The sequence below is a fragment of the Larimichthys crocea genome, chromosome I, assembly GCF_000972845.2.
Source record: "Larimichthys crocea isolate SSNF chromosome I, L_crocea_2.0, whole genome shotgun sequence".
Classification (NCBI taxonomy): Eukaryota; Metazoa; Chordata; class Actinopteri; family Sciaenidae; genus Larimichthys; species Larimichthys crocea.
In genome coordinates this window covers 13,264,057-13,288,064 of record NC_040011.1, presented here as the reverse complement: position 1 = coordinate 13,288,064, position 24,008 = coordinate 13,264,057, and the positions used below count along the sequence as shown (strand labels likewise).

General features: G+C 40.7%; 1 protein-coding gene across 6 annotated transcripts in view; it reads left to right on the top strand.

Moving 5' to 3' along the window:
- The first annotated feature begins 6,489 nt into the window (after positions 1-6,489).
- The window catches only part of htr4 (5-hydroxytryptamine receptor 4), a 153,097-nt gene continuing 135,578 nt past the window's right edge, over positions 6,490-24,008 (top strand). For 5 of the 6 annotated variants that reach the window (XM_019255201.2, XM_019255203.2, XM_019255202.2 and 2 more), the window contains exon 1: positions 6,490-7,207. The gene's annotated coding sequence lies outside the window, so the exon portion shown is untranslated. Of the gene's footprint in view, positions 7,208-7,833; positions 7,908-24,008 lie in introns of those variants that run through there. The other variant, XM_027277708.1, reaches the window with a different exon arrangement.

Genomic DNA, 24,008 nt, shown 5'->3' with positions numbered 1-24,008 from the left:
TAGAAAATATATGTTAAAAAAAAGATGTTTAAGATGTTTTGTTCTCTGATGTGACAACTTCATTACGGCTGGTCAGAGTCTCAGGGGTTGGGTTCAGCTAAAATTAGGAGAGATTTGATGATAGTGTGACCAAATGGTGCAGAAATAAATAAAGCAACACGAATAGCAACATAACAAGAACAAAGATACATATTTATTTAAGAGCAGTATCCTGTTGCTGTTGCTGTATGATTGTGTCTACTACACTTGCTCAGTCTGGACCAGTTCGAGAGCTTGAAATAGGTAGAAAGTCTTAACAGCAGCTTTACTGGAAGAAGATGTGTGACGAAAAACACTCAAGCGATCATTCAGGCTGAAGTGGCAGTGTCTGCACCATGTGTCATATAAAAACAGTTTTTTTTGTTTTGTTTGCTGCAAAGCAAGAAAAAAAGGGTTTCCGCCACACTGAAGGAAAGATCAGATCCCATCACAGGTGGAGGATGAATGCTATAATCTCGCAGCCACAAACTGATAACGGCCTTGCTTTTTAAAACAGACTGAGAAAGGCACAGAAAATTGCCAGGATGGTTTCAGCTGCCTTTTAGATTGATAAAATTCCTCAGACATGAGGAGCCTGCACTGAAGGGACATCAGGATGGAAATCATTTGCCCAGGGCACGTGAGTGGTTTCAAGGGAAAGTCAGCTGGATGTGTGGTGCCATTCAAATTGAAATATTAGAAATTTCAAGTGTGAGAGAAGATTTGTATGCACAAACATAAAAACTAGTGGCAATAGTGAAGGCACATGTAGCATGGAACATTTTAAAAATGTCTACATAGCTTGAGCTCGTTTGAGAGACACACAGATGGTGCACACACCATGCACATCAACAGTGGTAATTTGAATTCTTTCAGATGGTGGACCTTGAAACATCAGAGCTGGACTGCCAATTTGATCAGCCTTGGAATAAAAGTCGCCATCCAGAGAGTGAAGACTATAATAGATGCTGGCCTTGAATGACATTGACATTGTGGATTCTCCGGGTGGACTGAATGCACAAACTCAAGAACTGCTGAGAGAAGTGGAAAAAGTTTATGGAACTTTATCTCTGCCGGAGAGGTCATTCTCCAAACTTTGGTGGCTAAAAACATACATAAGGAATATCATGACACAGACTAACAGACATGTCTTTGTTCGGACATCAATTAGGAGATTTTAGGCAGGCTGGAGATTGATGTTGCAAGACTGTTGGCAGCATTTAGAGAACATCTGACGTGTGTGAAACCCATGAAAAATTGATATGTATCAGATATTTGTTCATAAAATGATAAAACTGTATATAACTAAAGATTGTGTGAGTACTTTTCTACCATCTTCCACGTAATGCTGGCCTTCTAAACACAAATTGATTGCAGATTTGTTATTCTATGGTTGTCTACGCAAGCTTTTAACATAAGAAGAGACTCTGCAGCTGAGCCACAAATCTCTGAAAAACCACAGCGGGCACCATCATGAAGGTCCAAATCTTTGTAAGAAAAATGTCAGTTGTTGTTATGAAGACGCTGTGGTTACTGATAGCTAAGAAATTGACATTATTTGGTCATAAAACCAGATTCAAAGGACGTTAAATGACAAGATTACATTCAGGAACAACGCAGAAATACCGGTAAACCAAGTCTCCAAAGCTATTCTTAGAAACAACCAATGAATGTAATTCTCCTTCCTGGGGTTGAAATTCACTTAGGTAGGAGTCGGTCTGCTTTCATGAAGTCTACTCTTGGCTGAACTATCAAATTAACTCACTCACAAAGAATCAAGGATTGTTTTTTCATGCTTTTTGAGAAGCCTGTTAATGGTTGATTAGGACGATTAGCATGTTTAACGTAGAAATGATCTGTGGTGTCGGACCTGGAATATGAGAAAGGGAGACAGTGGATGCTTACAGGCTGCAAGCTACTTGGTTTCATGGTTACTTTTTATGACTGAAGTCTAATAATTAGGAGTTTAATGGTGTTTTTTTCTTATTATTCTTTTATTTAAGCAGAGCTAATTATTCTGTTAGACAACTAACGAGGTTTGTTGGTAACTTACGTATGACTAGTTACAAATTTTCTCTTCACATTAAATTATTTTTTGAGTGTGACCACAAGCAATTCATTTCACACTTAAATTGACAGATGCCAGATTCACTAGAGTGGTGGGCATCAACTCACAGCGCCAAGGCAGCAGATGTTGAGGGTTGCAGGGTACGGTGCCTTGCTCAAGGGCACCTCGGCTGTGGCCGAGCAGTCAGACCGAGGTTTAACCGCCAACCTTGGGGTACCACTGAGCCAAGGTCGCCAGTAGTAGTAATGTGTACTGTACTGTATTTTAACAGTAATGATATTGTAGGATTTGTAGGTACTGTAAGTTCATTACGAATAGAATAAATAAGTATGTTAATTATGCAAGTCATGTGCAAATCATATATGTTACATATAATTACATATTGTGTTATAAACATATGACACAAGTTACGTATTATGCTGCAGGCACAAATGAACTATACAGACACATTTTGAAGTGATATCTGTAGGGAACTCCCTGTTTTGTTTCAATTTCTGTTGATTATCGTTATGTGGTGCATATATTAAATGAATAAAATGAACACAGGGGTGGGGTGACACAGCTCACTTTTTACCCCATTTATGATCCATTCTAAATCCAGCCCTGTCAGTGAATTCAGTTAAAACACTGCATTAGCTAAATCCTCTCGAGATCTGCCCAGTGGTCCACCTACAAGCTTAGTGATTATTCATTTATTCACCATGCTATCGATCATGATGATGATCCATGTATTGGCATCTGTGCAAGAAAAAGCCCACACACTTTGTGTGCAGGGTCAAATTCTGTGCTCACTTGGCACATTTTCACACAAAAGAATCTGCATTTACCTTTTTTATGTGTACTCACTATATTGCATGAGAATATTGTTCATATTCACTGTATGAGTTCTTTTTTATACTTTCCGTATTTATGTATTTTCATCCTCTGCTTTCTCTTTACACCTTACAGTGTGTATTTATTTGTTTTCATGTCCTTGTGCATGTTAATGTTTAGAGAAAATATTAATTCTTCTATATGGATGTTCTGCATTTGGTAAATACTGTGACTCAAGAGTGAGAGGTGGATTGTTGCCTCTTTACTGTTCTGTTGCAGCGTTTGCTATATCTAATGAATAAATCGTGGGTGGGACAGTAGATCGACTGTGGGGCCATCTGTTTAGCCGTCATGCACCGGACACCACTGATCAAATTTTGTGAAAACCTCAGGGCATTAATGTGTCATTGGCCTGTGAAACATCATATAGAAATTTGTATTTTTGCAGCTAAGCAACAAGCAAAGCTCAGCATCATCCTTTTATTTCACAAAGCTCTCCCAAGTCTGATTGGATCAATGTGACCAGCTGACGACACAATTGTCAGCTCCAGATAATGACAAGAGGAAAATTATTGTGAGCGTTCGTGGGAGTAAATGGTAGAATTGAAAGACAAATTAACTACAAGCGTATGCACTGATCAGTCATAACATACCAACAGGTGAAGGGAATAACAGTAATCGTCTTGTTATCATGGCACCTGTGGGATATATTAGGAGGCAAGTGAATGATTTGTCCTCAGAGTTGATGTGTTGGCAGCAGAGAAAAAATGTGTGAGGATCTGAGCAACTTTGAAAAGGGCCAAACTGTGATGATTAGACCACTGTGGGGTCCAAGGAAGAAAAACTGGTGAACGGGTGACAGGTTCATGGATGGCCAAGGCTCATTAAAGCAAGTGGGGAGTGAAGGCTGGTTTCATGTGGTCAGATCCAAGAGATGAGCTACTGTAGCTCATATTACTTAAACAAGGTAATGCTGGGGTGTCGTTTAGCTCAGTTGGTAGAGCACCCCCACATTCCTGTCACTCTTCAGCTGTATCTATCAAAAATAAAAAGCTAAAAAAAACGCCAAAAAAAAAAAATCTTTAAAAAAGGTAATGCTGGACACCTAACATGAAAAAATGTGCCATTGCTCCATTGTGACGCGGTAACAAAACATTCACTCCTTGAATTTTGCCTAAATTTGAAGAGATTTCCATACATTGCATTGTCAGCATTACACAGCCATCTTCATTCTTCCTTGAGACAGCACTGACTAAACCTGAAATAAATACATAGAAACATACAACTGATGCATCTCAGGCATTTCAGCATTCAAAATTAGACTGAATGGCCTAAGGCAGAAAGAAAGTAGTGGCTCAAACTGAGGTGATATATTCATTTCCAACTGGCCTGGATAACACACAGAGAAAGGGGAAGAAATACATAGATATCGTTCAAGTCAAAAGATAGATGTAATGTATGCAGAGGGATGGAGGGATACCATTGGACAGATGGACAGTCGGAGATCAAAGAGGAAGAGCTGTGTCTAATTAAGAGAAGGTGTAAACATCCTGCTCACCTACGGTACGGTCCTGACCTCAAGCTGCTCACTGATTTACAAGAAATGCAATTCGTGGGAGCCCTGTATATGTTCAAATGTACAGAAACACAGAAAGCAAGTAGAAACATCTTTATTGATCTGCTTTTTTCTGCAACACGCTCTCTGTAAAACTTCAAGTATGACTAAACCAAAGTTGGACTTGTTATAAAATAATTGGCTGTCCACATGGAGGTGAGAATCTAATTTAACTCAACAACTTTCCCAATGTAAGACGATAAAACGTACGATGAAACCTGCCTGAAGACGTCAGAGTGTCAGTTCGTCCGGTTACCAAAAGACAAATGTCCAAAACACAAAAAGAAATGTGTTTTCTGACTTAGCACTGTCTGTGTAGCTAATACAGGTTTTACTGAGGTTAAGAAATGTTGACTGGGGAGGGCAGGAAACAACCTCCACAGCTGTAAAGTGAGGCCAAAACTGTAGTTCCTCAAACAGCCACTTGAGGCTGGCTACAGAATAAGTCGGTCTCCAAAAGTCCCTCGGACCATAAACATGTTTATAGCCTGGTGATGGATAGTTTCCCTGTTTGTGACTGTACTGAGGGCGAATTTCTCTGTTACTCACACATTCAAATTATATTAAGACTTTAAATTATGCATAGGCCGCTTTGATTGACAGGTGGGTGCTGTCACAGGTGGCTTGTTTGAGCACCTAGGCTTCATTCATCCCATCCTGGTCCACCCACACCAGAGGCTCATCAGAAACCTGTGGGTAATGTCACGGAAACAATGCAAAATGTTTTATTCTGTATGTGGCTGTCGGCCAAATACACTGTCTTTCTGAAACCTTTGACAGATAACCTTAAAATATTAAATAATAATAAAGAAAAATACATTCCTAATTCTCAAAACAAATATGTGTTTCCAGAAACAGAGTCTGATTTACTGTAAGTTTTCTGTCTAGAGAGTAAAATTGTAAACTGTGTGGTCTGTTCACTTTTGTGTGATTGAATGCCTTTATTAGATAACGATAGTGGAGACATCGAGTGATTCAAACCAGGAAAACTGTAGTTTATGCTCAGCATTTTGACCCCTAGGCTACAGGGACCATGAACAATTAGATGTTTTCTTGCTTCAGTTGGAGAAGTTTTAAAATTACCAGCGTGGTAAATTAATGTAAGCATATAACAACCATGCATCCTGTGCAAGTTGGTCTTTCGAATGATATAAGCAGATGTTGACTCCATGACCATGTTTTCAGAGACTAAATTCTATGATTACTCCACACTGCCCATTCTATGTTCTCCATCAGAGTGCAGTTTTCTCGCCTTTTTTTAACCAGCACATCACATCTTTTAAACCAATGAGTCATACCTAGCAACAGGATCATCCACACCTCCTCACTGATGTAAAAGTTTCTGTCACTACCTCGCTAGGAGAATGTTCAAAAATCACCCCCGAAGCTCAGACACCTTTCTCCAAGTTTTTTAGGTGAAGTCAGGAGAGTTTCTGAGTAAGATCCCTGGTGTCCGTAGTGCCGACAATCCACAGAAGTGACGTCTATGTTCCAACAACCAACTTTCTGACAAAAGTCGGGGGAGAACATTGTGGTTTGTTACGTTCTACATAAAAAAAATCTATATTGACATTTTATAAGTACACTGAGAGCTTCCCTCTGTGGGATGCAATCAATCTTTGAATCTGTAAAATAAATGAATGTGATAAGAATTGGGGCTAATGCATCTTTGCCAAAGCAAAAGGTCAGTCCCTGAAAACACACAGAGGCTGTCACCTCTGCGTTGATTTATTCAAAGTTGTTTTAGTCACAAGAACCTTTCTCAAGAAAAGTCTCCCAAAAAAGTGTTTGTTGCTTTCTACTCTCCGATAAGATATCTGTGTATACGGTGTTGACCTTTATTTTATGCGTCACTGAGACACTGAACTCTGACTGTTCTGACCGTTGCATCCTAAATTTTGGTTATTTGACACTAATAACTCAAACAGACATAAATCAATAAAGACACAAAGATAATCTACATTCAAGCTTCAAGTCAAATTTATATTCTTCCATTCAAGGGTCAAAGTTAAGGACGAGGAGCTTATATTTAAAAATTTATGTCAGGACCAGACACAAACTGTGCCTTTGTGGCCCGTTGACCCACACACAATCACATCTCTCATTTCAGCAGTGACAGAACCACAACCAAGGGAATCATGTTGGACAAATATAGGGACAATGACGAGCGAGGGGGAGAGAGAGAGAGAGAGAGAGACGGATGCTTCTTTTACTTCAGGGCTAAAGAGGAGGGACTAAAGCCGAGCTGGATAATGTCCCCTGTGAGTTCAGGGAGAGCGGCATAGCGCAACATCTCCGCCGCTCAGTCCGGTCAGACTCCGCGCTGTCTCAAAAAAATATCTGCAGGGTCTCCTCACCCCTCTCAAAGAGCTCCCCACGAGGTTTCTCCACACTCCTCCTCTCTCTCTCCTTCTCTCCACCGTCTCTCTCCAGGCGCGCACCGAGCGTCGCTCCTCGCTTCTCTTTACGCGCGGACACTTTCTCCACATTCCCACTTGTATCCGCTGCGCGCCCGTTTATCATTTCAATCCTCTGAGGACTCCCGAGCGTCAGCCACAAACCTCCGGGTTACTGTGCTTTCTCCTTTTAAAGGTTCAGTTCATTAGTTATTGTTTGTTTCTTTTGTGATTCTGGCTCATGGGGATTTAGTGTCGTGACATGCTTTCAGGACCCGGCGTCTCCACAAGGAAATGGTGAGTTCAATCCTCGCAGATTAACAGACTTCTTCCAGCTGGGTTGTCTCCAGTGTGAACAATTGACCTCTGTAGATAAGGTGGCGCTCAGAAACAGGAGAGAGAGGGTGAGAATGAAAAGCTACATTTGAATATTCTTCTAATCCAGCTTTAATTTGAAGTTTGTGTCACTCACATGTGAGTTTAAAGTCATTTTAGAGGTTTCTGGGATCCACAATTACATTCCCACATTAGTTTCATACATTCATTGACCACATTCTGTTCTCAGGAGGGAGTTTATTCTAATGTGGCATTCTGACATAATTAGATTGTTGTTAGAGAAGCTTGTGATGGTATTTGTATGTTCCCTGTCACTCCTTAACATTAAATCACATCATTTAGTTGTCAAAGTTTCCCTATAGTAAAAATAAAGTTAATTTTGTAGCTTTTACTTTTCATGGACCCCTCCTCTTCATTTTGACCTCCACATGCAGAATCTCCCACTCGCCTCATATCGAGCTGTTTCAATGTGAATCACAGAGTTTTCCATACTGTACATGTGATCTGTGTGATGTGTGTGTGTGTGTGTGTGTGTGTGTGTGTGTGAGGCTGCTCCGGTCTCTTATCTGTCGATAACGAGAGCTGTAGATCCACACTGTGTCTGTCAGCTGTCACATGTGGCGTGCGTGAAGCAGGAGGCTGCAGCGACCCGCTGGATCCTGTAAGTGATCAGTCAGTGGAATAATCAGTAATATTGTCGGATTATCGGGTGTTATTGTGTTCGTGGGTTTTCAGTTCGTAACTGGGCTTGATTGTTGGCTTTTTTATGGCTTGTTACTCTCATTTATACTCTTTTATATGGCTTTGTGGTTTCACTTTGCTCTTCCTCACATTGTTCTTGAACTTAAACAGTTTCTAAATAAGTTTTTTTATTTGAATTTCCACTGTTTGTGGCATGAGAGACCCTTGCAATGCCTTCTTTGACTAAATGACTTCATGCAAACGAAACACTGCCGATTTTCTTTTAAGGAAAGTCAAATTCTTCCTAGATGTGATATTTTACATTTCATAGGATCTTTTTACACTATTTCGGTTACTCTCTTGTCAGATTCCTCTAAAATCTGTCTCTCCTCTCTCTTGTAAAACATTTAAATTCTGTACAATATTACAGACAGCTGCCGTTAATCGCATTTCATTCATGGAAGGTTGTGGATCAGTTCTTTAAAATGTACTCGTCACGCTTTGCTTGCACTTGACTAATGTGCAGTTACTGTGCTTATGATGGTTATGTAATATTTATGGGACACACATGCAAGCGGATCAAGGACCAAAGGTGCAGGTACAATGTGTTGTTGAGATGACTGATATGATGATCGGAGCATCACGGCTGTATCACTCACAGCTTACACTCTCTTCAGCTCGCCCACGACCACTCCGAGCTTTAGGGACCAATGAGGTCTTTCTTTTTTTTTAATGCAATTTTACAGTCAATGCAAATCACCCCAGGTGTGAGTTATCAGGAGTCTTCAGATTGACTCTGAAACACTGGCTTAAAAACATGGCTAAGTTTCCTCTCTGCTTTACATGCAGACGTGCCAATGCGCAGGCACCTCACCAGTGTACACAGGAATTATTTACACTGGAACAACATGTGCAGTAGTCAGGAGTGCACACATGGCTGTCAGAAAATCACAAGGTGTCTTATTTTAGAAGATACAAAAAGAAAAACAGAAATATTTTGTGAGCAGCAGTAGTTTCTCTCGACTCGTAGATGTGGCTCTCTCCTCGCACACAGCTCTTCTGCAGATGCGCCTGTGATTATGTCAACTTTTTCTTGGTTTGCTCTCCTGCAGAGCTCAAGTTGTGCATGCTTTTGGAAGCTCTGTGTACAATATTAATGAGTGTGTGTGCATTCTTTGTGTATCAACACGGTTCAAACTATATGCTTGGTTGTGTATGTGCATACATTTATGCATCAGTGTTTGGATGTGGACTGAAGCTGTGTTTGCACTGGGTTTTGAAATAAGTCTCTCTGAAGGATTATTGGTTTTTAAGTCCAGTTTAGTTTGATGCAATTATACTAATTGATTAGCCAACTGGCCTGACATTTCATTTGATTGAGATAAGTAATCATTTATCAATTATCAAAAATCATTTTCTTTGTTTTGTGTTCAAGACGTTTTTTCTCTGGCAGCTGATCAGAGAGATATGTCAAGATAAAACCTTGAGCGCTGACGACTCTTGGGGGAAGAATTTATCATTAGTTCTGACATTTAATGAAGTGTGGTGAACTAGGAGTAGACCCCTGGGAAGACTCAGACCACACTGGAAAGACTGTATATCTAATCAGGCCTGGGAATGCCTCAGGATCTCCCATGAAGCACTGGGGAGGTCAAGTTACTCAACTTTGTGACCGAGGTGTTGTCAAATGGGAGACATTGGATGACACTGGCGCCTCAGAGCTAGAATGTTTCTGGTAAGACTCGTCTTCCTGTGGAGTTCGTGTGTTCTCCCCATGTCTGTGTGGGTTCTCACTGGGTATTCTGGCTTCCTTTCACAATGCAAAGACTTGCAGGTTAATTGGTGACCATAGATTACTCGTAGGTATAAATTCTTGTTTGTCTCTATGTGTGAGCGCTGTGATTAACTGGCTACTTGTCCAGCATGTACCTCGCTTCTTGCCCAATGTCTTCTGAGATAGGCTGCACCTCCCCGCTCACTGATAAGGATAAGGGGTTACTGGAACTTGATGGATGGATTTTGTGTTGGACTAGCCCTACACTCCTCAATTCCAAGTGAACCAGAACTTTTAAAGAAGCGTTAAATGGATTATTGGATGACTTATTTCCAAAGTTTGAAAGTCTTGAACCACTCCGTTGTTTGAACTTAAGTGCTAGGAACAGTTATGTTTCGGGGGTTGGTAAAAACGGATGAGCTGATGGATAAAAATACCAAAACAATGAGATGAAATTGGTGGAGTGTTTTAAAAAGAGGTTTGGGACTGAGTAATGTATGTACTTTGAGAGCTTAAATCTGAGTGCTGACTCAGTTTTTTGAGGGATAATACAGATTTATCCCAACAGTGTATGAACAACGTGAGTGATGTGCTCTTTACACTGACATGTGTCCTCTCTAACATCCTGTTGTTCCTGCCATCACCGTGCAAATGTAAGCTTTATGTGTTTGCATTGTATGGAGCCGTCAATACAGCTGTCGAAGAAAGTGATTCTAGCATTGATTAGCTTGGTAACACAAAGACTGGTACACATGGTACAGAACAGCGTGACATTCAGTGAAGGTCATGCAGGACAGTATAAACGTGTTGACACTACTTTGTCGTTATGTACAGCCAGAGATGGGGTTGGGCGATATGTTTTAACTTTGCACAGATGCAAGTTTCAGCTGTGAGATGTACAAAATACAACTCACCACACACTTCCAACAATCACCAGCTTTGGTTTGGTTGAAGTAAATCAGCAGTCCACCAAGTTGGATGTGAAAATATTCAGAGTCTGTGAGTCTTCTACTCTCAGTTTGGAGGCAGACTAATAAATATAAAATTGCCCCATAAAACATCTTCCGATGGATTTAGCCAATCACAGGCAGCCGATGTGTTTGTCCAGTCGCCCACTACTAGTTAGAGGCAGACATGGTCCATGGGTTCATTGGAATAGTGCACCATGGGATAGATGAGATAATAAAAAGCACAAACTAAGTTGTAAAAAGCCAACATTGCTAACAATGATTGTATCAAAATATAGTTATAGTAATATATATTTTTTCCTTTTTTGGAATGGTAAACAATTAATTTGCAGATTGAGGACTTGGGCCAGATTTTGCTGGCAAAATAAAAATTCCAAACCAGTTGTCTACAAATGATGGATATATGCAAATATTCTGCATTAATGATTTTGTTTTGGACAAGCATATTGCTGACCCACTCTGTTTGGTGCCAATGGAGCTAGCAGGATGTTCTTATCCTGCAGGAAAAGCGAAGCAGTTGGTGTATCTGGCTTTTTGCCCGATTTGCAGCAACAGTGTATTTTTCTGACCCTGGGACTCTCGTCAATTGTTTTTCCAAATGGAGATGTAGGTACAAATTGTAGAAGTAGAGAACCAGGCTACTTTTGGACATCAAGAAAGACATTAAATGTCAAATGCAAATAGGGTGCAGAAAAACATGCAGTTATTTATGTGAGATGTGGCTGAAAATGCAAACAGGCGTGACATAACAATTACTGTAAATGCACATATAGACCAACATTGAAGCTGCAAAAGTACTTGACATAATTGTGGATGTTGAGCCTGATGATGTATTCTTGACTTTTTCCTGAAGTGTTTTAATCAGGGTTCATACCAAGGCCGTCTGCTGTAGTCTTTACCCGACTGTAAATAATCAGCGCTGTGCCACATGTAGAAGCAACGATCAGACCAGACAGCACATTAACATGAAGATGAGGCAGCAGAAGGGAGGGGAAGCAGAACCGTAGAAATGTTAATGCATCCATAGTGCATTCACGATGCATTTGTCATTAAAGATGAGTAATCAAAACAGCCTGCTGTTGCTTTACACATTAACAAACATAGCAAGGACATTATTATTGAAACATACTGAAACATGGTACAGATCATCAGTGAATCATCCCTTAAGGATGATTCAAGATCTCATCCTGCATCCTTCTTCACCCTGTCGGGATGCCCAACACACTGTCCTGAAGCTTGACCAGATATTTTTTTAGTACATTCACTGAGATGTACATTTTCCATCTTTCCAAGGCTGCAGCAACATAGTGAAGTGACATTACTGCTATTGAATTCTGCTTCATGACACCTCGGATCTTATTATTGCTGTTATATACTTCCGCTAATAACAATCCGTATAAAATCAGTAAGACTGACCGTAGTTTAGTGCAGGAGGATTATTATCAACATTTTAGGTGCCCTCACTTTCAGTTTCATCTTCAAGTAAAGTGGTTTAGATCATCTGAGTATACTGTTGGTTTACAACCTGTCTGAACATCTTTGGACCTTGTACTTCACTGTAGCCATGTCACCATGATTGCAGATCTCAGCTAGTATGCAAAGTTACAAACAAACACATAGAACTGATCATGATGGTGATTCATTTGTTCCATCTCCTGTGTTTATGACTTAAGAACAAATGAAGAAAAAAGTTACATTTTTTTGACTTGTGGATCCATAATGCAGTTACAGGCAAATGCCATGTTAACCGGGTGAGAGTGAATCCACTGGTTGGTGCAGGGCTGGTGGTGGTTGTTTAGCGAGGTCCAGATGGGACAGAAAGACAAGACGGGGCTGAGCGCGGCAGGTGGAAGACAGGGGTGGGGATATCTCGCATGTGTTACCACGATGGTTGCTGAATGATCTGACGGCACCTGGGAGGAACAGATGGAAGGTGATGAGGCAGGTGGGAAGGAAAGAGGAGGCCGTGCCCAGCGACACAAACAAGAGAGATACACAAGGAAAGGAAAAACAAGGGGAACTAGAATAACACGGAAACACTTACAAAGTTACGCTCAACCCCAAATCAGTTTATTTTTAATCACATTTGCACGGGAAAAAAATGCTTACAGCAGCAGCGTTGTCGACTCTGTTCATGAGGATCTTGTTGACAATACTTCGGTAATCTACTACATTCAAGTACAGATAGTTTTGTGCAGTGCACCTTCCCCTCCCACGTCTTCCCCTTATCCTTTGTTTATGTGGACAGGGCAGGTATTATTTGAGACCTGACCAGCTTTTATGTGAGATTTTATGGTTCTAATAAATCTGTTGAGATATTGCCTGAGATATTGTCCTAAGCCGGCACTTGACTTCACATGCACTTGTGTTCAAACAAAAACACACATGCGGAGGCACACACAGACTAATTCAAACATGAGAATGCAGTGTTGGGACAGAAGATGTGATTTGCATATTGTTAAGCAGCATCAGAATCTCTCCCATCCACTCAGCCCCGCCGTTCGCTCCGAAGCCGCTGAATAGAGGTAATTACCTCCAGTCCTTGGCGCGCTCCACTGTCAGATCTGCTTCTGAACGGAGCTTCAGCTAAACACAGCGAGTGGCTCTGATATCACGCCAGACTTCGCAGGATTCAGGGTGGTGATGGGAGCTGACAGTGGGAGGAATCAGTCTCTAGAGATGATGAGGATTTTAAAAAAATAGAGAGAGATTCAGGAAAGAAATGTAGTTCTTGTGCAGTGAGTCTGCGAAGAAGTCAGTTTGATTTACTCATTTTGTGCGTGTTCAGTAGTGAAACCTGACAACGTGGTCTACTTTCATGTTTCACCTTAAGCTTCATGCAATAAAGACGGTAGGAAGAGAGAGAAACGGCGTGATCAAAGAGACACATTTATTCTTTTTGTCCCTGACATTAGTTTAAAAAATCAGAGATAAGCAGGGCTGCGGGTATTTTCATTATTGATTTAATCTTTCGATTAATTTTTCAAACACAAAGTTAAGTGTTTTGTCCAAGAAATATATTTATATACTTAAAAAAAATGCTTATCGCAATTTTCCAGGATCCAAGAGGACGACTTCAAATTGCTTTTTAATAATGGTAATAGTCCACAAGCCCAAAACATTTACACTGACATAAAACAGAGAGAAGAAGGTGAACGATAAAGTACGTAAATAATTTATTGATTATTAAATCTTTCTCTGGTGGTGTCGTGGTTTTAAACCTCTGACCATGTAATCCCATGTGATTTCCCTGTTCGCTCTCTCTTGGTTAATTTTCTGTTACTATATCCACTGACTGTAAAGAAAATATCAAAAAGAACAAATTCAACTAAGAAATAAGAAGTGTCACTAAAGATAAATATCACGGCATTCAATCATCTGTGATTTGAAAGATACAGTCATCAGCCTCCGGTATCACAGCGTCATATAAGCTTAAAGGTGCTGACAAAGCTGTAGTAGTTGATGTGAGAACGTGTTGTGTATCGCCAGGAAAAGACCAGCGTTGGTCATTTGTTCGAAAGCCTAATATGACTTATGTTTATATGTGGCTGTGTGAATTATGACAGCCTGTCGGAAAGCACACAGGGGGAAGTGGTGTGACGTTGATATCCTACCACAAATCCTCTCAGGGAGAAAGTCAGCGTGATGATTTGGCCTTTTACACAGGAGGTGTTTGTTTACCATCCCCTACTAACAGTCAGTGCTGGTTTGTTTTAAATATGATCATATTCTCTCCTCGGTTGCAGTTTCGCACTTGTGCTATAGCTGCATGAAGTAGGTGTAAATGTCAGTTGAGTTGAGATGAATGTTGAGGGGGAGCAGGGCCAGTGTCACGCCAGAACTTGAGCTGTGGGCTCAGCATTTCTACGGGAATAATGACAAAAGAAAAGAAAAGAAAAGTAGAGAGTGCAAGAAGAAGTCGTGTTTACCATGTTGATGTTGCACTCATTCACAGAATTGCCAAAGTACAGATTTCCATGCAATTTGCTTTACGTGTTAAGGACTCTGTTGACTGCTGCCCACTTAACAAATATTATTGTGCTATCGTGCATGAATGCATGCAGGCTGCCAGGGCTGAGGAGAACGACACTGTTGCACACAAACACACGAGCTTAGGCCAGTCAGAGTTCATGAACAAGAGAAAAAGGATCCGAGAACGGGATGTAAGAGACCGCAAACGCTGAGAGCTGAGAAGGGAAACACAGTGAGTGAGATAAAGGGTTGAGAGACACTGGCTCATTGTTGAAGAGAGAGAGAGAGAGTGTGTATGCGTCTGTGTTTATTTTCAGTGTTTCACCTCAGGCGGTCCGTCTGAGAACAGAGAGAGATTCTGTGTGAGCAGTGACAACTCCATTCAGCCAAAAACTGAACGGAGGAGCATCACGACAGCATGTTAGAAAACGTCAAGGCTGCATTCGTGGAAGGGTGTCCCCCTTTCTGATGGATTTTTGAGGCTGTGTGTGTGTGTCGATGTATTTTTCTTTATGCTGTATGTGTGTGTGGGTTTGTCTACGCCAGAGTAAAATCGTCTTTATCTTTTACTGTCAGACAAAAGATGTAAGGTCTGAGAAATCAATGGAAAAACTTCGTAGTCTAGTTTAGACATGATGTCAGACCTTTAAGAAGTATGTGAGGATAATTTGGGGCATTTTCTTCATCCAGCAGATTACAGAGTAACTTACCACCAACACAACATCTTTTCAGGTGCTTTAATTTCTCTCCTTGTTGTTGTGACGTACACTCCAGGACTCACACACTTCAGGTGAAAGGCCGTAAACCGTTTTTGATTAGGTCGCTGGGTTAGCTGACTAGTAGCATCTCAGTAGGAGGCGTGTGTTTGGACTTCATCTTGCATAACGTGGTCGTGGTCTAATTTATTAATTCATTCATGTGCTCCTTCGACTCAGTCGCCTCCGCACACACCTGTCTCACTCCTGTATATGCAGAGGCGAACAGACGTCTGTAGCTACAGCTTCTCTCTACAGCTCTTTATTGCGATCAGTCGACGTGCAGTCTGAGGCGTGAACGGTTCGGTAATCACCTTCTTTCATTCAGTGGGACTGTCACTCTCTGTTACAGTAAATGAAATGATGTAAACATAATGATGTGCTATATAATTAAAGCACGGGCCGTCCAGCTGAATGTTTAGGAGGCGCTATTAACATTCGAAATCTGATGCTGAATTATAATCATTGCCTAGACCAGAGGCAATTTGCTTATGTTAATGATGTTCGTCTCAAGTCTAGACGTACAAACACCTCCGTATGAATGTGTCTATAATGTGTGTTTGAGCGTTTACCTGCATAAAGACGGAAACCATAACATGAACACAGTGTATAATTTAGAAATTTTAGCGAATCTGTCAGAGAGTTGATGATTCTGTTAAGTGCATCGCGGGCCCGTATACATACTGTATGTGTACATATGCATGCATCTGATTTGTGCCAACAGGCTGCGATAATGAATCCAGCAGAGCTTAACTTCTAAAATGATTTTTGGATGGAGATTAATTGGATCTTGCCTCCTAAATGTTCTCTTCTGGCAGTAAATGAGCCTACGATAATGTCTTCTTTTTTAAAGCTGTTAACATCAACTCAACACAGATTTGATTTATTGATACAAATAATTCTCAGAGGCAGAGGTTATCTAGTGGAAAACATCTAATCGGTTCTGGTAATATTCAGTGGGTTGAGCCAAAGAAAGTTCTACTGGTCAAGCAGCTATACTGCAGCTTAAATTCCAAACTGAGTCAGACTACATTTTGGTAACTCTTGCTCTAATTTAACTAACATAGAGAGTGTAAATATGGACGTAGTCTCCGAGTGTGGAGGCTCTGGCTGTCGCCGTCTTGGCAGTACTGCCTCTTGCGCCTCCTGGCTAATCTAAAAATGGGCAAAGACGTCGGTCGTGGGTGGAGCTGAGGCGGGCTGAATAAAGCTTGCATGCTTACACAAGCCACCTGTAACAGCCACACAGGTAATTATGCATCATTTGAGCCTTGATATTATTTTAACATGTGGGCTATAAATTCAACGTGGAAATAATTTCTAGAGATCCACCTATCCATCTGTAAACATGTTTGTTTCTGCTGTAAAGTTTGACATTTTAAGCCTCGCTGACTCACTCTGTAGCCAGCCTCAAGTGGCTGTTCAATGATGCACTTACTGTAAGTGGAGGTTGCCACTTTATTCCCAATCAAACTCATCCCAGGCGATCAGATTAATTCCGTTAATCCGTTCCTTTGTGAGGTAAAATCTCACAGCTGCACGCCTTTTCTGACCTCTGTACAACTATAAATAATCGATGTGGCAGTTCTACTTTTTCTTTTAACCTCTCAACTGCATATACTACCTTTTAGTTGATGAAACAACCTCTCCGTGTTCTGGTAATGCCTCTCCGTTAAGTCTCAGAGCTCTTGAACTCTGACCTGTGCAACACTTTCCCATTGTTTTCTTGTGAAGTTGGCGTTATTGGAGTTGAATTCATTGTGCTCGCACACTCTAAGAAAGCAACCTCGTTCACTCATTTATTATGCATGCAGGCTGCGGGCTGGTGGAGTTTGCCTTCATTTCCAATAAGGCTCAGGTGCTTTCGTCAAACTGAAGCACATGGAGTTCTGTGTTCGTTCAGTTTTGGGACATCTGAGATGGGCTTCTGGCCTCATTCATTTTGCAGTAGCTTGGTTTACAACATATCTGTCTTCTTTTGATGTAGACAACACAAAGTATTGGGTTTTGTTGCCAAATTGTATTGTGTTTGGAGCAGATCCAGAGGGACCTTCTATCCACTTGTACTGTACAAGTGGTGGTGTATGAGGTGAAGGGCTGTTCTTCCTTTTGTGTGGTTAATTGATTTTGTTCTTGACTTGTTCAAATAAATTACCACTGGTCAGATAGGCACAGCTGTGGCATGACCATAAAGGCGTTCATCTGTATCAGGTGATTCATTGAGCCACAGGACCACAGCAATTGTTCTTCTCATTTTTCAAGGAAAACTGCCAAATATTCTAATTAATAAGTAATTCATTCTCATACGTGCTTATGTTCTGCCTTTTATTTTGTCTTACGTGTCAGTAAACTAAATATCTTTGAGTGTTGGACTATTAGACGGATCAATTGTGGCTCTAAAAATTTGATGTTTCACTATTTTCTGACAATTAACAGATTAATGAATTATGATGAAAATAATCGTTAGTGGCAGCCTAAAGGTAATTATAATTATAATTGCGTATGCTTTGCGTTTTTGATAAATCTTCTGGCTTTGCAGGGTTTTACTTTTTAGTCATCATTAGTGAAACACTCTCAAATTCAACAGTCTGTACTGACCGGACCTGTGACTCAGCCTTTCTGTTTGTGAAAACCTGCCTCATTATTTAAATGATGCTGATGAAGGGAGGGATATGGGAGAGCTTGTGATTTCTGACTTAATAAACCCAGACTGACCTTATCTCTCTCCGTCACAAGCACACACACAGATTTCCATTTTGCTGCAGTCTCAGTCTGCGTACTTACATTTACATTTCACCCATTTAGCTCTTGCTCTCAATTTACATTTAAATTCAATCGTTATTGGATTAAATAAACTCTAAAATCAATGTGCGGCATACCCACTCCGTAAAGGTTAAGTGTTCTCCTGTTAGGTCGTGAACTAAAAATGTTGAAGCCCTGCTCCTCTTCTATAAAGTCAGGATTGAGAGTTTGCTTTCAGTCGCATCGCATTTGCGACTGAAGAATGATGTGACCTGAGCAACCATCTGTGATACCTATTCCATTTCTGAGGAGACGTTCACCCAGGGGAGCAGAAGTCGAGCTACACTTTGACTTTGATAAGCTTCTGACGTCAAACACAAAAGCCATGCAGAGCAGAATGAAATGACAGAGAGAAAAAAAGGCTGGAAATGGCAGTAAGAAAAGCACAAACTGTACAAGTAAAATCCTGAACCCACAAAAATGTTCTTTTACTCTTAAATCTCACAAAATCTTCACACACACAAGAACCTGGAACCTGGTAGATACATTAATGAAGTGTCTATATTTGATTACCAGGATGTGAAAAGATCATGGGTGGATTTCAATAAAATTTGAAATGAAATGAAAAATATACACCTTCCTTTGGGGATAAGGCTTATTGATACTGGTGCTTCGTTAATATTGACTCTAGCACCAACTCAAGGTTAAAGTTTTTGCTTATCCCGTGAAATATGTCAACATCTTCCATCTGGATTGGACTTAAATTTGGTACAACATACATTCAGGCTCCCCAGAGGATGAAGCCTACTTAATTAATTGATTTTTAATCTCCATATTTAAGCAAAAATAGCTCCAGATTATCAGATTTTTGTGGGATCTGTATTACTTCCTTCTTTTGGTGCCTGATATTTGGAATGGATTCTAACATTTTTGGATTAATTTAAAAATCTGAAAAATGGTTCCCCTGTTTTACCGTGCAAGAATTCCCCAAAATGAACCTTTGAAATTTCTAATTATAGTTGTAGATGTAGTAGATGTTTTTATATATATATTTATTTTTATTATTATTATTTTTTTTTTTGCCAGGGTAACAACTTACATAGACAGCCATGCGGCAAATAATTGGAAATGGAATCAGATCTGATAAAATCATGTTGAAACAGCAAACTACCACATTCAGACATCTCTAAGTATGAGTAAACAGCTCAGGTGCGTAACATCTAAAGTGTGTGTGTGTGTGTGTGTGTGTGTGTGTGTGTGTGTGTGTCGAGAAGTCAGAGCCCTCTGGCCAAATGAAATATCACTGTAATCCTAAAGTGTGTTTCTCAGCTGCTCGACATCAAAGCTCGCTTCAAAGAGACAGAAGAGTGTGTGAACGTGGTTCTGAAGGCTGCCCACCTGCGGTCAACTCTCGGAGAACACATGCACACGCATGCACAGATGGTGTTAGGAATAAAGTCATACAAGCACACTGATCCCAACTTCCAAAATATAGATGAAACATAGAGCTGGACCCATCTGAACTATTTGTTTGCAGCACTTTACCGAGCGCCTCTCTGTTGATAGTGCTGTCAGGTGAAGACACCATCAGTGGACAGTAGAGGAGGATGTACTCCCACCGGGTCCTGATGTGGTTCAGCTGACCTCATCAGACTCCTTTGATTCCTATCACCTATCTCTGCTTCCATCATTTTGGGACCGACTGAGTTGTGTTGAGCGGTTTGAGTGTGATGAATGTGGTGGTTAGATTAAAAAAAGAAATCCTGGATTTATTCTTCTGACCTGATGACCTCTGACGCCAGCGGTTCTCAAACTGTGCGGTCGCCGTCCCTGGTGGGGCGTAAAGCTACTGCGATGGGGGGCGTGGATGACAAGGGCAAAAGTTGAAGAAATATGATCTATGTAGGGAAATAAACAAACAAGAGATGGCTGATGCTGTCATGCTGACCTTTATTTCACTGAGATAGAACTGGGATCCTGTTTTATTAGTTGCTTACCATATCATCGGTAATAAACATATTTATTGGTGGCACGCCAGAATAGTTTGAGAGCCTCTGGCCTATTTACAGTCAGATACAGACATGCAGGTCAAAATCAACAGGGTTTAGAGGTATCCGGTCGTCCTATTGGACAAGTGAAAGTTTCCGCCTGTTGTTTCTGCTGGATTAAAAAACTCAAAAGTCATTAGGATTCATCTTGGATGTCCATTGGGCAGACTGACTCCGTCAGTGCTGATCCATGCTGCGTTTTGCTTGTTCATTAATTTGGTTTTCTGCCATACTGTCTGTAACTGGAGCCAGAGAATCTTAATTGGTGAAGGTGAAGCCTTGAAACCCAGAAGGTGCTGAGGTAAGACGAGCACAGAGAAACTCCTCGACACCTGTCAATCAAGCAAACGAAGTTAAAGCATTATGTAGTATCTCCTTAATCCCCCGACGACCTTTTCAAACTGCCAAGTTTATAAGAACAGAATTTAAAATCAGTTTTGGATTTATGCAGCCTCCAGTACTTAGGAAGAACTGTACTTTATTGCTCAAGGTGGCCTCTGCTTACACAAATAAGAAACATACTAATGAATATTATATTTAATTCCTGCTAATATCCTTTTAAATCTAAACACTGGACTTCGTGTCAGTCATCAATATCTCAGAAAGTTGCATTGCGCTGTCTGAAGCGTTGTTCGGCATATTTGGTCTATACTGGACCCACTGTTTACCCAGACGCTTTAAAGAGGCCAGGAGTCAAGCGCTGAGCTCTGCACTGTTTATTTTTCATAAATGTCTGACCAGTTCAGATGGATGGACGAGAGCATGTGGAACAACCAAGATGGTTCTCGTTGTGTCTCGAGTGTTTCTATTTCTGCTCAGATAAGCTGAGGTTAGGGTTGGGGGTTGTATGAGATACAGTTGTTGTACAGTTTTATTTTTTCTATTTTTTTTTAATGTGTGTGACCAATACAGACAGGAATTTTAGTGTGAAACTCAAGCCAGTGTTAAAATGCCTCCCTGAGAGCTGTTTATACCAGCCTGATTTAACCAGTGCCTAACATAGGCAGGGAAAATATAGTGTGAATATCAACAAAAATCCAGAAACGCGGCTGACTTCTCTGGACATGAGCTCATCTGAGATGGACTGATGGAAAGTGTAAAGGTTTGCTGTCTTCTGATGAGTCTACGTTTCATGTAGTTTTTGGAAATCACAGACATTGTGTCCTCTGGGGTTGGGGTTGTATTCTTCTGTGAGTTATCGGGATATATACAAAGAGAAGAGAGCTCCATGAAATTTGTGGAAAGCTCTGTTGCTTCAGGAAAAAGAAGTATTTTGCTCTGTTTCACACCCAGTAACATCGAAGAAGATGAACATTTCCTAAAACCAGTGTCATGTTTTCTGTGGTTTTATTCAGATGAACAAAATTCTATCTGTCACATGTATCCTAGGATCACAAAATAAATGTTTTGTCAGGTCTGGCCTAAAAAAAAAAAAGAAAAGAACATGACTTCACAGTCTACTAAAAAGGAAATTCAGTAGATAGTGCAGGGAAATAAAGAAAATGTGTATAAGATACAAACACAAAAGAGACAGACACATAGGTATTAGTGAGTGTAGAGGGGGCTGTGTGTGTGTGTGTGTGTGTGTGTGTGTGTGTGTGACCTGTAAATCCACAAATCCGTCCTGTTATTGGCCAATCACACTGTAATCGCATCTCTAGCACATAAAATACCACCAAGGTCGACAATCAGATCACACCAGCTGGCTGTAGAAGTGACCGAGGGCTCCTCTGATCTTGTTAACATTGAAATGTGAAAACAATGCGCCTCCGTGTCTGACGTTATTGGACATAAACATAAGGGCATGCACACATATATTTGTCCGGCGCAAGCAGACAGCGGGCGGCACAGACGGTAATGTAGGACAGGACAGATGTGGGTCAAGAGAGATGAGGTGCTTACTGTCAGATTTAAAGGATGTAAGTGTGACAAAAAGAATGAAAATCTCATTAAAGGAAAGAAAATGATCTTCAATATATGCATCAGAGATGCATTACTGTCAGATGTGTATTATTCAGAAGCATCATATGTTGTTTTCCTCCTCGCTGAGCTCTATAACAAAAAAACATGGTCTTATGTCATCATGATTTCACCTCAAGACAAATGTGGACGCATTCTCATATAAACTGTAACGTGCAGCATCTGTCACCACATCTTAATGTGCTGGAAGCAGCTCTAAACAAAAGTACGTGTATTTCTGTTAGAACAGAAAAGCTACTGCTAAGCAACTAGTTTTAATCACGACTGCACGCACGCACATCCTGGGGATGACCTCTACTTAGTTTTTTTTTATCATGATCCTCAATGTCTAAATGCAGAACAAGATGTAGAGTTGTACAAAACTTTTGCCCACTCCTCCTGCACCTTCCTCCTGACCTTTTTGTGTTACCTCAGACAGACTGAACCGATATCTAATTCACGCAGGTTGAGTGATTTAAAAGAAGATTGAAACTGAGGTGGAGGTGCTGCGGTTCTAGATTATCAGCCGGTCAGACAAACACTTTAATCTTCAGGAAACTCAGTGGTGGGAACGAGATGTAGCTGAGTGATACAATCGCTGCGGGAGCCACTGGTGTAAACACACCAGAGAGAGTGTGTGAGAGAGACGGAGAGAGTGTGAGTGCAGTGTGTGTGTGTGTGTGGTTTGTACACACACACTTGGGATTTATCAGTTTTCTTGTATGTAAAATTTCCACTTTGGTTCTAAATATAGTCACGTGTTGATAATTGGGCCTCTTGTGTCATCCGTGCAGATAAAGGTCTGAACTCCACAGTATGTGTTGACTGCATTTTAAAGCCTGCACATCCCTGTGTGTGTTTACATTCACAGTGTATATATGTGTGACCTGCTGTAGGCTGTGTTTAAATGCATCCCCACTGTTTGACATCAGTGAGTTTCACTGGTCTTCTGCTGAGTCGGCCGGTGATAAGAAGCTCTGAAGAGACGCTGTAAAGTTTCGATCTCTCAGCTGATCTCAGATATGTTCCTCTAAACAAAGTGAACATGATCATATGCATGAAATCATATTGTCCTCTCAGCCTGCACACACATAATAATCTCTCTCTCTAATGGTTCATTGTTTAGCACCTGATCCTCACATCTCTTGGAAAAATCATTCAATCTGTGAAAACTCTGAAGATCAACTCTGTGAACTGTCGATAATCCTCCCATGACAAGGAAAACTTAATGTGCAAGTCATCTCTGCCTTTATAACCGTGTCAGACGGCTTGACTTTGGGTGATGTCGCTGACTTCCATGCAGAGAATGTCATGAAATGTGTTAGTCTGGCGTGTAGCTTCACAAAGCTTCTATTTAATTGCATAACAAACATTAAACTATGAAGCAATGGTGCAGCCATGGAGAGAAAATCATATCAAGACCACGTTCTGTACTTGAAATGCTATTGCATGAACACGAGATACAATTCATTCCCACATTTTAGTCAGTTTATTGGCCAAGTGTACAGTATATACACAGAGAACAAGAACCTTGTTTATCAGTGTGTTGGGTAACAGGAAATTCTAAAGGACTATGAGTTAAGAGTTTGGGTCAAGCATAGCAGCTGTATTGTGTAGCTCTGGTTTGCTTTCAGTTGGTTTGTGAAATGTTAGTTTGGATTCTAAATCATGTGTTAAAACACTAAGGTCACCCAAAAACCAGCAAGTCTGAGAGGTAACGCTACTGTTTTTTTGTTTTTTTTGTCAATGGAGTCTGATGGCTTTGAGCATAGAGATATAACAGCTGTTTCTAAAGGTCTGTCGAAGTCGTTCCCTTAGGTTCACATAGTTTACATATATCCTCCTGCTATCTCGAGCATAAGC